Below are 15,775 nucleotides of genomic sequence, written 5' to 3' on the forward strand. Positions count from 1 at the left end.
ACTTCAAATGAACTTTATTGACTTAAGACTTAGGGAGATTGACACAAGTCAGTCCATCTATCATCATTCCATCATGCAGGAGGAGCCACATGTCTATGGTGCATCAAACAAGATGAGCAGACTCTTGGATGTCACTACTGCCCGGCTCCGGCTGGGTTACAAGTATCTTTGGCAGGTTAAATCACCACCACCAGATGTAGACCAAACGAAATGTAAACTTTGCCAGATGGACTATTGTCACACATTGCGTCATTATGTACTGGAGTGTTTACCTGGAGTTTACCTGGAGAGAGTTTCGGGGGTCAACGCCCCCGCGGCCCGGTCTGTGACCAGGCCTCCTGGTGGATCAGCGCCTGATCAACCAGGCTGTTGCTGCTGGCTGCACGCAAACCAACGTACGAGCCACAGCCCGGCTGATCAGGAACTGACTTTAGGTGCTTGTCCAGTGCCAGCTTGAAGACTGCCAGGGGTCTGTTGGTAATCCCCCTTATGTGTGCTGGGAGGCAGTTGAACAGTCTCGGGCCCCTGACACTTATTGTATGGTCTCTTAACGTGCTAGTGACACCCCTGCTTTTCATTGGGGGGATGGTGCATCGTCTGCCAAGTCTTTTGCTTTCGTAGTGAGTGATTTTCGTGTGCAAGTTCGGTACTAGTCCCTCTAGGATTTTCCAGGTGTATATAATCATGTATCTCTCCCTCCTGCGTTCCAGGGAATACAGGTTTAGAAACCTCAAGCGCTCCCAGTAATTGAGGTGTTTTATCTCCGTTATGCGCGCCGTGAAAGTTCTCTGTACATTTTCTAGGTCGGCAATTTCACCTGCCTTGAAAGGTGCTGTTAGAGTGCAGCAATATTCCAGCCTAGATAGAACAAGTGACCTGAAGAGTGTCATCATGGGCTTGGCCTCCCTAGTTTTGAAGGTTCTCATTATCCATCCTGTCATTTTTCTAGCAGATGCGATTGATACAATGTTATGGTCCTTGAAGGTGAGATCCTTCGACATAATCACTCCCAGGTCTTTGACGTTGGTGTTTCGCTCTATTTTGTGGCCAGAATTTGTTTTGTACTCTGATGAAGATTTAATTTCCTCATGTTTACCATATCTGAGTAATTGAAATTTCTCATCGTTGAACTTCATATTGTTTTCTGCAGCCCACTGAAAGATTTGGTTGATGTCCGCCTGGAGCCTTGCAGTGTCTGCAATGGAAGACACTGTCATGCAGATTTGGGTGTCATCTGCAAAGGAAGACACGGTGCTGTGGCTGACATCCTTGTCTATGTCGGATATGAGGATGAGGAACAAGATGGGAGCTAGTACTGTGCCTTGTGGAACAGAGCTTTTCACCGTAGCTGCCTCGGACTTTACTCTGTTGACGACTACTCTCTGTGTTCTGTTAGTGAGGAAATTATAGATCCATCGACCGACTTTTCCTGTTATTCCTTTAGCGCGCATTTTGTGCGCTATTACGCCATGGTCACACTTGTCGAAGGCTTTTGCAAAGTCTGTATATATTACATCTGCATTCTTTTTGTCTTCTAGTGCATTTAGGACCTTGTCGTAGTGATCCAGTAGTTGAGACAGACAGGAGCGACCTGTTCTAAACCCATGTTGCCCTGGGTTGTGTAACTGATGGGTTTCTAGATGGGTGGTGATCTTGCTTCTTAGGACCCTTTCAAAGATTTTTATGATATGGGATGTTAGTGCTATTGGTCTGTAGTTCTTTGCTGTTGCTTTACTGCCCCCTTTGTGGAGTGGGGCTATGTCTGTTGTTTTTAGTAACTGAGGGACGACCCCCGTGTCCATGCTCCCTCTCCATAGGATGGAAAAGGCTCGTGATAGGGGCTTCTTGCAGTTCTTGATGAACACAGAGTTCCATGAGTCTGGCCCTGGGGCAGAGTGCATGGGCATGTCATTTATCGCCTGTTCGAAGTCATTTGGCGTCAGGATAACATCGGATAGGCTTGTGTTAATCAAATTTTGTGGCTCTCTCATAAAAAATTCATTTTGATCTTCGACTCTCAGTCTGGTTAGCGGCTTGCTAAAAACTGAGTCATATTGGGACTTGAGTAGCTCACTCATTTCCTTGTTGTCATCTGTGTAGGACCCATCTTGTTTAAGTAGGGGCCCAATACTGGACGTTGTTCTCGATTTTGATTTGGCATAGGAGAAGAAATACTTTGGGTTTCTTTCGATTTCATTTATGGCTTTTAGTTCTTCCCGCGATTCCTGACTCCTAAAGGATTCTTTTAGCTTAAGTTCGATGCTTGCTATTTCTCTGACCAGTGTCTCCCTGCGCATTTCAGATATATTGACCTCTTTTAGCCGCTCTGTTATTCTTTTCCGTCGCCTGTAAAGGGAGCGCCTGTCTCTTTCTATTTTACATCTACTCCTCCTTTTTCTTAGAGGAATAAGCCTTGTGCATACATCGAGTGCCACCGAGTTAATCTGTTCTAGGCATAAGTTTGGGTCTGTGTTGCTTAGTATATCTTCCCAGCTTATATCGGTTAGGACTTGGTTTACTTGGTCCCACTTTATGTTTTTGTTATTGAAGTTGAATTTGGTGAATGCTCCCTCGTGACTAGTCTCATTTTGTCGGTCTGGGGCTCCACGCATACATGTCTGAACCTCAATTATGTTGTGATCTGAGTATATTGTTTTTGATATGGTGACATTTCTTATCAGATCATCATTGTTAGTGAAGATGAGGTCTAGTGTATTCTCCAGTCTAGTAGGCTCTATTATTTGCTGGTTTAGATTGAATTTTGTGCAGAGATTTAAAAGCTCGTGTGAGTGTGAGTTTTCATCAGAGCTGCCTCCTGGTGTTATTACTGCAACAATATTATTTGCTATATTCCTCCATTTTAGGTGCCTTAAGTTGAAATCCCCCAGGAGCAAGATGTTGGGTGCAGGAGCTGGAAGATTTTCCAGACAGTGGTCAATTTTTAACAGCTGTTCCTGGAATTGCTGGGATGTTGCATCCGGAGGCTTGTAGACTACCACAATGACTAGGTTTTGGTTCTCGACCTTTACTGCTAAAACTTCCACTACGTCATTTGAGGCATTAAGCAGTTCTGTGCAAACAAGTGACTCTGCAATGTACAGGCCAACCAAATTAATGAATTTAGAAACAACTCACTCAGAAATGTTCAAGAAATGGCAAAGTATTTTATCCACAGTGGTATATTACAGACCATTCTGGAGAAATACCCTGACTTTGCTAGCTGTAAATAATGCATTACTATGTGTGTGTGTGTGTGTGTGTACTCACCTAGTTCTACTCACCTAGTTGAGGTTGCGGGGGTCGAGTCCGAGCTCCTGGCCCCGCCTCTTCACTGATCGCTACTAGGTCACTCTCCCTGAACCGTGAGCTTTATCATACCTCTGCTTAAAGCTATGTATGGATCCTGCCTCCACTACATCGCTTCCCAAACTATTCCACTTACTGACTACTCTGTGGCTGAAGAAATACTTCCTAACATCCCTGTGATTCATCTGTGTCTTCAACTTCCAACTGTGTCCCCTTGTTACTGTGTCCAATCTCTGGAACATCCTGTCTTTGTCCACCTTGTCAATTCCTCTCAGTATTTTGTATGTCGTTATCATGTCCCCCCTATCTCTCCTGTCCTCCAGTGTCGTCAGGTTGATTTCCCTTAACCTCTCCTCGTAGGACATACCTCTTAGCTCTGGGACTAGTCTTGTTGCAAACCTTTGCACTTTCTCTAGTTTCTTTACGTGCTTGGCTAGGTGTGGGTTCCAAACTGGTGCCGCATACTCCAATATGGGCCTACCGTACACGGTGTACAGGGTCCTGAACGATTCCTTATTAAGATGTCGGAATGCTGTTCTGAGGTTTGCTAGGCGCCCATATGCTGCAGCAGTTATTTGATTGATGTGCGCTTCAGATGTGCCTGGTGTTATACTCACCCCAAGATCTTTTTCCTTGAGTGAGGTTTGTAGTCTCTGGCCCCATAGACTGTACTCCGTCTGCGGTCTTCTTTGCCCTTCCCCAATCCTCATGACTTTGCACTTGGTGGGATTGAACTCCAGGAGCCAATTGCTGGACCAGGTCTGCAGCCTGTCCAGATCCCTTTGTAGTTCTGCCTGGTCTTCGATCGAGTGAATTCTTCTCATCAACTTCACGTCATCTGCAAACAGGGACACCTCAGAGTCTATTCCTTCTGTCATGTCGTTCACAAATACCAGAAACAGCACTGGTCCTAGGACTGACCCCTGTGGGACCCCGCTGGTCACAGGTGCCCACTCTGACACCTCGCCACGTACCATGACTCGCTGCTGTCTTCCTGACAAGTATTCCCTGATCCATTGTAGTGCCTTCCCTGTTATCCCTGCTTGGTCCTCCAGTTTTTGCACCAATCTCTTGTGTGGAACTGTGTCAAACGCCTTCTTGCAGTCCAAGAATATGCAATCCACCCACCCCTCTCTCTCTTGTCTTACTGCTGTCACCATGTCATAGAACTCCAGTAGGTTTGTGACAGGATTTCCCGTCCCTGAAACCATGTTGGCTACTGTTGATGAGATCATTCCTTTCTAGGTGTTCCACCACTCTTCTGATAATCTTCTCCATGATTTTGCATACTATACATGTCAGTGACACTGGTCTGTAGTTTAATGCTTCATGTCTGTCTCCTTTTTTAAAGATTGGGACTACATTTGCTGTCTTCCATGCCTCAGGCAATCTCCCTGTTTCGATAGATGTATTGAATATTGTTGTTAGGGGTACACATAGTATCATGTGGGAGTTCGACACGTGGATTAGGTAAGAAATACTCACGTAGGCTGGTAGTACGTATAATTATAGATAATGTGTGTAACGCCCTTGCAGCCGTACCTATCTCCTTGCTCACACTCGTAACACTGACTGACTGGCCGCCCGTACCCATATGTGAGAGGGTCTTTGAATAATGTCAGGTCAGCTCAATATGAATAGACAGTGACTCAGGCAGAGACGGTTGGTCGTGAGTCAACTGGCACAGTGGTTACTGGTAACTGGTTACTACTACTGAGAGCTCGGCGACGCTAATGTATGTCGTCCCGACATACAACTAATACAAACTAAGGCAGGTATACGGCTTGGGCTGATTCTATACAATGTCAAAGTACACAACAATTAAACATTATAACATACATAAGTAGAACATTGGAATGGAAGCTTACGTGACTGAAACTGTAATGCAATACAAGGTATACTATAGTACAACTTAAAACTCAACAAATGAACAACGAACTCAACGTTGAGATTACAAGTGATAAAAAAAAATTTTGATCGATCGATCTGTATTCATGTGATCTACGGATTCTGAGGAAGGAATATATACAAAGAAAGAGTGTTTAACAGAAAGGCAGATTCGGTGCACTCAAATCTAGACTGTTAACTCTCAGAACGCGGAGAGAACATGAACACAAAAAAAAAATTCTTGAATACTGATAAGTTGATACTGTAATTATTCATCTATACAGGTTATTTACATTTAACCCCAACTCTGCTAGGGTGAGATTGACATATGCAGAATGGGTGTCATCTCTGGGAGGATCAAACTCTGTAGCATTGGCTAACTCATGCTGTATTTGAGGCAAATCTGAATTGGAAGTTACAAATGATACTTGAGGATTTCTCAATACCTGTCGTGTACGTAGGGAATAACGACATTCAGGTTGATCATCTGACTGAGTATCAGAGGAAGAGAGTACAGGATCAGGAGGATTGTCAGAGTCTGTCACATTAGTCTGGGTTGGAACATCATTATCATCACATACTAACTTCATATGATCCAAATGCGATTCTTTATACTGACCAGTACTAATCTCTCTAACCTTATACTTATTACCAGTGATATGTTCAACTACTCGATAAGGACCAATAAACTTTTGATCAAGCTTTGGCATTGCAGACGTTTTGTTAAAGTTAATCAGCATAACTCTCGAACCTACTTTGATTTTGGATGGCTCTGATCGAGTGTTTGCGACTCTTGTAAATTCAGCTGTTGATTTATGAAGTGTTTCACGGATTCTTCTAAAAACACTTTGAGCTAAGCTGGTACGAGTTGCTATGAAATCATCAGGGTTGTAATTTGGTTTTGGATTAGAATATAACAACTCATAAGGCAAACGTTTATCTACACCATACAATGCATAATGTGGAGTGTCACCTATAGAAACATTGTAAGCAGAATTTATAGCACACTGCACATCAGGTATAACTTCATCCCAAGTTTCACTGTTGGGATTGATAGTGGCTCTCAAGACATCAAGTACTTTCTTATTGGTTCGTTCCGCTAACCCATTGCTGGCAGGATGATGAGGAACAATGATGGATTTAGAGATCTTGTACAAGGTGCACAAATTTTCAAGAATTTCATTACAGAATTCACCTCCATTATCTGTTACTAGGGACTTAGGAGTGGTATGCCTGCAGATAATGCGTTCTTTAAACGCTTTAGCTACTGTCTCGGCAGTCTTATCTGCAATAGGAACTAACTCACAATATCTGGTGAAATGGTCTACCATAACACACAGATGTTTGTTGCCTTGGAGGGAACATTGGAAATTAGTTAACAAATCTAGCGCAACTCTTTCCCAAGGTTCGCTAGTAGTTGGATATACTTGGATTGGGTTAGGACCATTAGCATTGCCTTTATGTTGCATGCAGACACTACATTTCTTAACATACTCAGAAATATCAGTTGCCATACGAGGCCAAAAGTATTTCAATCTGGCTTGTTTTACTGAACGATCCATACCAGGGTGTGCAACACCTGGTACATCGTGAACTAGCTGTAAGGCTACATTCACTAGTGACTGTGGAATTACTAACTGGTATACTCTTCTGCTAGGAGTACCCAACTCGGCTGTTCGATACAGTAATTCTTGGTTCATGACAAAGTCACTGATGGGTGCTGGTGGCTTCACAGTCAGAATAAGATCTTCCTGGAGCAGGAATCGAATCACACCAGACCACATGGGATCTGTTCGTTGAGCATTCTTTACATCTTCAGCACTAAATGGAGGGTCTGCAGTTACTATACTAACATGTCGCGATAAGGCATCTGCGACTACATTTGACTTGCCAGGTAAATGCTCAAAGGTGGGATTGAACTCTTGGATAGTCAAGGTCCATCTAGCTAACCTTCCAGTAGGTTGTTTGTTCTGGAATAAGGGTATCAGTGGAGCATGGTCTGTCAAGACATGAACAGAGTACTGATAAATAATGTCTCGGAAGTGCTTTAAAGACCATACTATTGCTAAAGCTTCTTGCTCAGTTACTGTATAATTACGTTCAGCCTTCGTAAGGACTCGGCTAGCAAATGCAACTGCGTTGTACTTGCCATCGGTCTTCTGAGCTAGTACGGCACCTATGCCAATTGAACTAGCATCAGTTGTCAGATAGAAGGGCTTAGAAAAATCTGGAAATTTCAAAATTGGAGCAGAAGTTAGCTTTTCTTTTAGAGTTTGGAATGCTCTTTCTTGACGGAAGGTCCAAACAAAAGGAGCATCTTTCTTAAGCAACTCAGTTAGAGGAGCAGCTATGGAAGAAAAATTGGCAATGAAAGATCTATAAAAACCTGCTAAGCCCACAAAGGATCTTACGGCATCAGCAGTTTTGGGAGTTGGAAAATTTAGTACTGCAGTTACTTTACTTTGGTCAGTCGTAACCCCTCTAGGAGTGACTACGTGACCAAGAAACTTAATTTCTGATCTGAAAAATTGACATTTAGACAGTTTGATCTTTAAATTGGCTTCTTCAAGCTTACCAAGTACTACATCAAGTCTTTTCAAGTGTGTATCCACGTCTTTAGACATGACGATTACGTCATCTAAGTACACCATAAGTGCATTACCTATGAGACCTCTAAAGATATTAGTCATGAGCCTTGAGAACGTGATAGGGGAAGATCGTAATCCAAACGCCATACGGAGGAAGTGATAATGACCTGTAGGAGTGGAGAATGCAGTTAGCTCTTGGCTGTCCTCGTGAAGAGGGACTTGCCAAAACCCTTGTAACAAATCCAGGGTTGAAAAGACTTTGTTATCTCCGATATTACGTAAAAGATCACCCAGTACAGGGAGTGGAAAGCGATCTGGAATGGTTTTCACGTTTAACTTCCTAAAGTCAATCACTGGGCGCCAAGTACCATCCTTCTTAGGTACTAGTATCAAGGGTGCATTCCAAGGGGAATTGCTAGGTGCAATAACTCCATCATCAAGCATTTGATTGATCAATTCTTCTGCGACAGCAACTTGTGAATGAGGCATTCTGTACGCAGGTATGTAGATAGGTCTAGTACCAGGTTCAAGTGGAATACGATGGGACAATAAGTTCGTTATACCCATCTTCTCACCTGGTAAAGCAATGGCTTTACGACGTTTGTTCAACAGAGTCAACAAACGCTTGACTTCATCTGGGAAGTCAGTGGGAGCTAAGTCTTTCTCCTCAACTGGTGGAACAGATTGATCCAGTGAAGTGGATGAGGTCTCCCCGGCAGAAATAGCACCGACCCACTGGTCAGGTGACAACTCATCCTCTACCTGAACAGGGTAAGGATAGTGAACAAGGTCAACAAGATTGGTATTTGCTCTGAGGCGAACACTGTGACCAGAAGTGTTGGCCAGGTAGAAATGGATCTTACTATCTCGTACAACATGTAAGGATGGTTCAACAAATAGGCCTTTTACTTTGCAAGAATCACTGTCAACTAGGACGTTATCACCATCTGGAACACTAGGTACAACTACAGACACTCTAGTGAGAGCACTAGCCGCAACAGAGACGTCTTTCTGCAGACGGCATGTGACATCAACAAGAGATGGCATTACTAGTTGCAAGTAATTGTTTTCCGACAAGGCGTCCCCTGTGGAGAAACTACTACTCGAACTAGCAGGCATTGCAGGGATAGGTTGTGCACTCAAGGCAATCTGAGTGTCCTCGGACACTTGAGGCATCGGACTATCCTGCAAGTCTGAAGGTATAGGTGGAACACTGATGGGAGTGACAGAATTACCAGTGCCTGACCGCTTGGGTACGCTACTGGAGAATGCATTAGCTTGTAAGGACTTAATCCGTACATCATACTCTGCAGCAGTATAACAGATTTCTGATCCAAGCTGGTAACCCCAGAATGGAACGATCAAGTCGTCAATTTGGGCATGCCATCGATAAGGGTCGAGCACAATGCGTAAGTCTCGCATGGAAGCAAATCCCAGTAGAAGGTCACCAGGGAAAGTAATCTGGTTGACAACAAGGAAGGAAACAGTGAAGTCTCTACCTTGGATAGAAAAGGTTAGGGAAGTCCGACCTCGGACACGCAGGTGAGAACCAGATACTCCACTAAGGGAGGACACATGAGTCGGTTCTACGAGAAGGACATGTCGTAACTTCTTATCCTTAAACAAAATAGACCTAATAATATTGACTTGCGCACCAGAGTCCATGAACAAATGAACGGGCGCATTATAAACAGATGCTTGCACTATAGGGCCTATGGTTGCATTGGAAGTTATGTGCAAACAAAAAGGTGGATTGTCATCAGAAAAGACTTGTTCTACTTCATCCCCAAAATCATCTATGTCAGAGACATGTGAAGCAACATCATCAGCAGGATTGTCATTCTCGAGACTGCTTAAGGCTTCAAAGGAATTGTGAACGGGGATGGTGTACTCATTATCACCTACTGTCACCATGGGACGGTTTGACTGGGGCGCTCGAATTCCCCCGAATTGGAAGAACGAGCCTGGTTCTGGTTAGTTTGAGAATTGGAAGAATGAGCCTGGTTCTGGTTATTTTGAGAACCACGATATCTGTTTGCTCTACGGGTTCTGCGGTTGGAACGGCCACGGAAAGACCTAGAGTACTGAAGGTTATAGAGAGCATTGCACTCAGATGTGTCATGTCCATGTATTCTATGATAAGTACAGTAGGAAAGATCTGGGTACTCATCATCGGTACGACGTCTCTTAGGGTAACTATCAGGACAATTAATTGCAATATGGCCACGGAAACCACAGTTGTAACAATTCCGCCGACTATGGTTACTGAATGTACTATGAATACTACGAGGTGTATAACGACTCTGTACACTGGTTCTTGGTGATCTCTGAGATGGTTGACGACCATGATTTGTCTCTGTGGCACAAACAAGAGGTGGTGCAGACTGAGGCATATGTGTGACATTACTTTTGATACAAGGGAAAGTACCCTGGGGGCACAAGGAACGTACATGATTTAAGGCTGTAAGTGGTTCCATCGTCACAGTTGGAGGATGAGCCTCATAAGCACACACAGAAGCAGGTGGCATTAGTTCTTTAATTGCTCCAAAAGCTGCCAATTTAGCAAACGATGCTGTGGATGGTTTATCCTCGTCAGGGACAAAAGATGATGATTGGACAGCATTGATAAATGATGATAAAAGTTTGTCTAATCTAACAGCAAATGCACTCAACGATTCATTACTCATGGGTGTAGCATTCACTAGTTCCCCAAGAACGACATATGGATCAGCTGTTTTTACTGGGACAAGGAAAGAACGAATCAGTTCCTCATATTGTGACCACTTAGTAAGATTCCTGAAGTCTCGCATATCAAGGAGATCAACAACGTGAACAGCAGCAGGGGATCGATAAAGAGCTTCTTTAGCAAGTCTGATAAGGCTTTCCTCTGAAGGAGGACCTTCAACTAGAGCACTAGCACGAGAACGAATGGCTGCAAACCATGCTTCAAGACTATGTACATGGCCATTGAATAAAGGTAACGCATCAAGGGAATCACGAGTATAACTATAGTATCTCGGTATCTGGGTCGGTCTGTCAGTCGCTAAGGAACTGTGAGGACTGATGACAGGGGCAACAGTAGCGTGAGAGGTCGGAGTGTCGACATTCACTAAAGTATCACTTGACGGTATGTGAGACATAATGGCAAAGTAGCACGAGAACAAATAAGGCAAAAATAATGAACAATAAAAATGATATAAAATTCTAGAATTGAAATAAAAGATATACAACTAATTCTGCAGAAGGAATAAAAAAAAAATGTCTAAGATACACTGCAAGAGGAAGGACAACTCAAGGTCAAGAAAAATTTACATTGAAATATACAAGTAAAAATATTACTGGAGACTGAATTAAATGCAAAATGAGCTGTCTTTACTCTTGCTAATAAAGAAATTAATTAATTAAATTTTAAATCAAAGTAAAAGTATAAAATAAAATTATTAAATTGTTAACTGGGAAATTTAAGTATTTTCTAAGAATGCATAGACAAAATTAAAATATAAATCATAAAAATATCAATAAAAGAAAATAATTCACTGCAGAACAAGTGCAACAAAATAATTCACTGCAGAACAAGTGCAACAAAATAATTCACTGCAGAACAAGTGCAACAAAATAATTCACTGCAGAACAAGTGCAACAAAATAAAGTGTAGAAATAATCACTGCAGTAATAAAGTGTCACTGGGAAAACTCAGGTTAAATGATAAAATTAAAATATGAAGAAAAAACTGATTGAACACTTTAACTCTTAATTGTAAATTAGACAAAACAATTTACTCAAGCAGAGTAAAGAAAACACTTTACGTTAAAAGTAATTAAAATTTCATCAAGAGTGAATTTGATCAAAGAAATATAAAAATATGAATAAAATAAAACAAAGGAACAAAACGGGTAGGTTAACACTTACAGTGGCAGGGCACACTTCATTATTATAATATATTCTTACAACAAAATCCTGCTGTGACTGATACGACAATACAACAAAATCTTGCTGTGACTGATACGACAAAAATTTGCTGGCAAAAATAATGGTACACAGTCTGCGAAAAAAATAGAGGAATGAGACACTGCTGGCATACAAAAAAAAAGACACACATAGAAATAAATGGATAATTTGGTATACTGGGGTGAATATCACTGCATGAAATACAATGACAATTACTGGAGAATACAACGCTGAAAGAATACACAATAAAAAAAAAATGAATCACTTCACACAGAGTGACTGACTGGTACACTACACAATAATACTTACTAGAGACAGGAGTAGCATAAAGAAAAACACAGATAAAAAAAATATAAGATGAGTGAAAACACTGAAAAACACAAGGTTTAGAGTACACAAGAAATTTACTATAAATGTCTCACACACGCAAATGTCTTTAAATGCTAGAAAAAATGACTCTAAATTATCACTGAAGTCTGTAGTAGTCGGGTGATTACTGGTGATGAGGGTAGGTTGTAGGTTGTCCTGCGCGGTGACTGATGCCTCCTACACTCACTGTTGTCGGAAGAAATGCGCTCACTCGGTGAACTCCCATAATTGGATTTTATCGGTGGCGCTCACCTACAATCTCTTGACCAATTATGTGAGCCAAAACAGTAGTAGGACCCGGTACAAGGGTGCAAACAACCACAGGTAGATGAGGTGGGTGTCTGGTGGTGGGTGGATAGTGTGTGGAGGGAGAGAGTATGGTGGGTGAGACTCTCGCTGGGGCACTGCCGCGCACCCCACTCTACCCACGAAGGTGGCTTGATAAGCCACTCTATGCCACAGGAATGGTGAAAACCACTCTTAGCATCCAACAGGGAGCACAAAGCGATATAGACAATACTTCAGAGGAACTTGGCTTACTTCTTACTGCGTGGCTTACTTCTCTCTCGCAGCTGGGTTAGAAGCTGGGTTGGCTGACTGGCTTACCCCACGAGAATGGCTGATTGGAAGATGTGTAACGATGCACAAAGCACGGAGGAGCAGTTGGATGACAGGAGACAGGCTGGATGATAGGCTGACTGGCATTCACTTCCACAGTCTGGCTTACTGACTGGCTTAATTGCAAAATCCGGGTCAACCCCTCGGAGATTGAAGCAATTAGCACACGAACTAAGCCAGGAAGCTTGAAACGGCTGCAACAGGCTTGCAGGCTGAAGGTGGTGAGTGAAGGTAAGGCGGCTGGCTGGGCTGGCTGGAGGTTCACCTTTGACCCTGCCGCTACTCACAAACAGACTTCTAACGTCTTGAATTACTCGTAAAAACTAAATCCACGCTCCACACCGGTGCCACCATTTATCATGTGGGAGTTCGACACGTGGATTAGGTAAGAAATACTCACGTAGGCTGGTAGTATGTATAATTATAGATAATGTGTGTAACGCCCTTGCAGCCGTACCTATCTCCTTGCTCACACTCGTAACACTGACTGACTGGCCGCCCGTACCCATATGTGAGAGGGTCTTTGAATAATGTCAGGTCAGCTCAATATGAATAGACAGTGACTCAGGCAGAGACGGTTGGTCGTGAGTCAACTGGCACAGTGGTTACTGGTAACTGGTTACTACTACTGAGAATAGTGCCTCTGCTCCCTCTCTCAATATGCATGGGGAGATGTTATCTGGCCCCATTGCCTTTGAGGTATCTAGCTCACTCAGAAGCCTCTTCACTTCTTCCTCGGTTGTGTGCGCTGTGTCCAGCACATGGTGGTGTGCCCCACCTCTCCGTCTTTCTGGAGCCCCTTCTGTCTCCACTGTGAACACTTCTTTGAATCTCTTGTTGAGTTCCTCACATACTTCACGGTCATTTCTTGTTGTCTCTCCTCCTTCCTTTCTTAGCCTGATTACCTGGTCCTTGAATGTTGTTTTCCTCCTGATGTGGCTGTACAACAGTTTCGGGTCAGATTTGGCTTTCGCTGCTATGTCATTTTCATATTGTCTTTGGGCCTCCCTTCTTATCTGTGCATATTCGTTTCTGGCTCTACGACTGCTCTCCTTATTCTCCTGGGTCCTTTGCCTTCTATATTTCTTCCATTCCCTAGCACACTTGGTTTTTGCCTCCCTGCACCTTTGGGTAAACCATGGGCTCATCCTGGCTTTTTCATTATTCCTGTTACCCATGGGTACAAACCTCTCCTCAGCCTCCTTGCATTTTGTTGCTACATATTCCATCATCTCATTAACTGGCTTCCCTGCCAGTTCTCTGTCCCACTGAACCCCGTTCAGGAAGTTCCTCATTCCTGTGTAGTCCCCTTTCTTGTAGTTTGGCTTCATTCGTCCTGGCCTTCCTGCTTCTCCCTCCACTTGTAGCTCTACTGTGTATTCGAAGCTTAAAACCACATGGTCACTGGCCCCAAGGGGTCTTTCATATGTGATGTCCTCGATATCTGCACTACTCAAGGTGAATACTAAGTCCAGCCTTGCTGGTTCATCCTCTCCTCTCTCTCTTGTAGTGTCCCTTATGTGTTGGTACATAAAGTTTTCCAGTACCACCTCCATCATCTTAGCCCTCCATGTATCTTGGCCCCCATGCGGGTCCAAGTTCTCCCAATCGATCTCCTTGTGGTTAAAGTCACCCATGATCAGGAGCTTTGCCCTGCATGCATGAGCTCTTCTGGCCACTCTAGCCAGTGTGTCAACCATCGTTCTATTGCTCTCGTCGTACTCTTGCCTTGGCCTCCTGCTGTTCTGTGGTGGGTTATACATCACTGCTATTACCACCTTGGGACCTCCAGAGTGAAGCATTCCCGCTATGTAATCACTTTCTTCTCTGCTGTCTCCTCTCTCCAGCTCATCAAAATTCCAGCGATTTTTGATCAGCAATGCCACTCCTCCACCCCCCCTGTTCCCTCTGTCTTTCCTCAGGATTTGGTATCCCGTTGGAAAGATGGCATCTGTTATCATACCTGTAAGCTTGGTTTCTGTGAGAGCTATGATGTCCGGTGATGCCTCTTTGACTCTTTCATGCCACTCCTCCCACTTATTTGTTATACCATCAGCGTTTGTGTACCATACCTTCAGTTTCCTTTCCAACACTGTGGTTTGTGGGGCCTGTGAGGGTGGGAGACCTGGTGGCATACTGTGGGATTCTATAGCTCGGTGTTGGGTGCAACTTCTCTTCAGAATCTCCCAAGAGCACAGTGTCATCAGCAAAGAGCAACTGTGACAACTCCCAATTTATGTGTGATTCTTTATCTTTTAATTCCACGCCTCTTGCCAAGACCCTCGCATTTACTTCTCTTACAACCCCATCTATAAATATATTAAACAACCATGGTGACATCACACATCCTTGTCTAAGGCCTACTTTTACTGGGAAATAATTTCCCTCTTTCCTACATACTCTAACTTGAGCCTCACTATCCTTGTAAAAACTCTTTACTGCTTTCAGTAACCTACCTCCTACACCATACATTTGCAACATCTGCCACATTGCCCCCCTATCCACCCTGTCATACGCCCTTTCCAAATCCATAAATGCCACAAAGACCTCTTTAGCCTTATCTAAATACTGTTCACTTATATGTTTCACTGTAAACACCTGGTCCACACACCCCCTACCTTTCCTAAAGCCTCCTTGTTCATCTGCTATCCTATTCTCCGTCTTACTCTAAATTCTTTCAATAATAACTCTACCATACACTTTACCAGGTGTACTCAACAGACTTATCCCCCTATAATTTTTGCACTCTCTTTTGTCCCCTTTGCCTTTATACAAAGGAACTGTTCAACTGCCTCCCAGCATACATAAGGGGGATTACCAACAGACCCCTGGCAGTCTTCAAGCTGGCACTGGACAAGCACCTAAAGTCGGTTCCTGACCAGCCGGGCTGTGGCTCGTACGTTGGTTTGCGTGCAGCCAGCAGCAACAGCCTGGTTGATCAGGCTCTGATCCACCAGGAGGCCTGGTCACAGACCGGGCCGCGGGGGCGTTGACCCCCGGAACTCTCTCCAGGTAAACTCCAGGTAAAGGGCTCCCATTATCATTTACACCTGGCACCC

The sequence above is a fragment of the Cherax quadricarinatus genome, chromosome 54 (assembly GCF_038502225.1).
Source record: "Cherax quadricarinatus isolate ZL_2023a chromosome 54, ASM3850222v1, whole genome shotgun sequence".
NCBI classification, from domain to species: Eukaryota; Metazoa; Arthropoda; class Malacostraca; order Decapoda; family Parastacidae; genus Cherax; species Cherax quadricarinatus.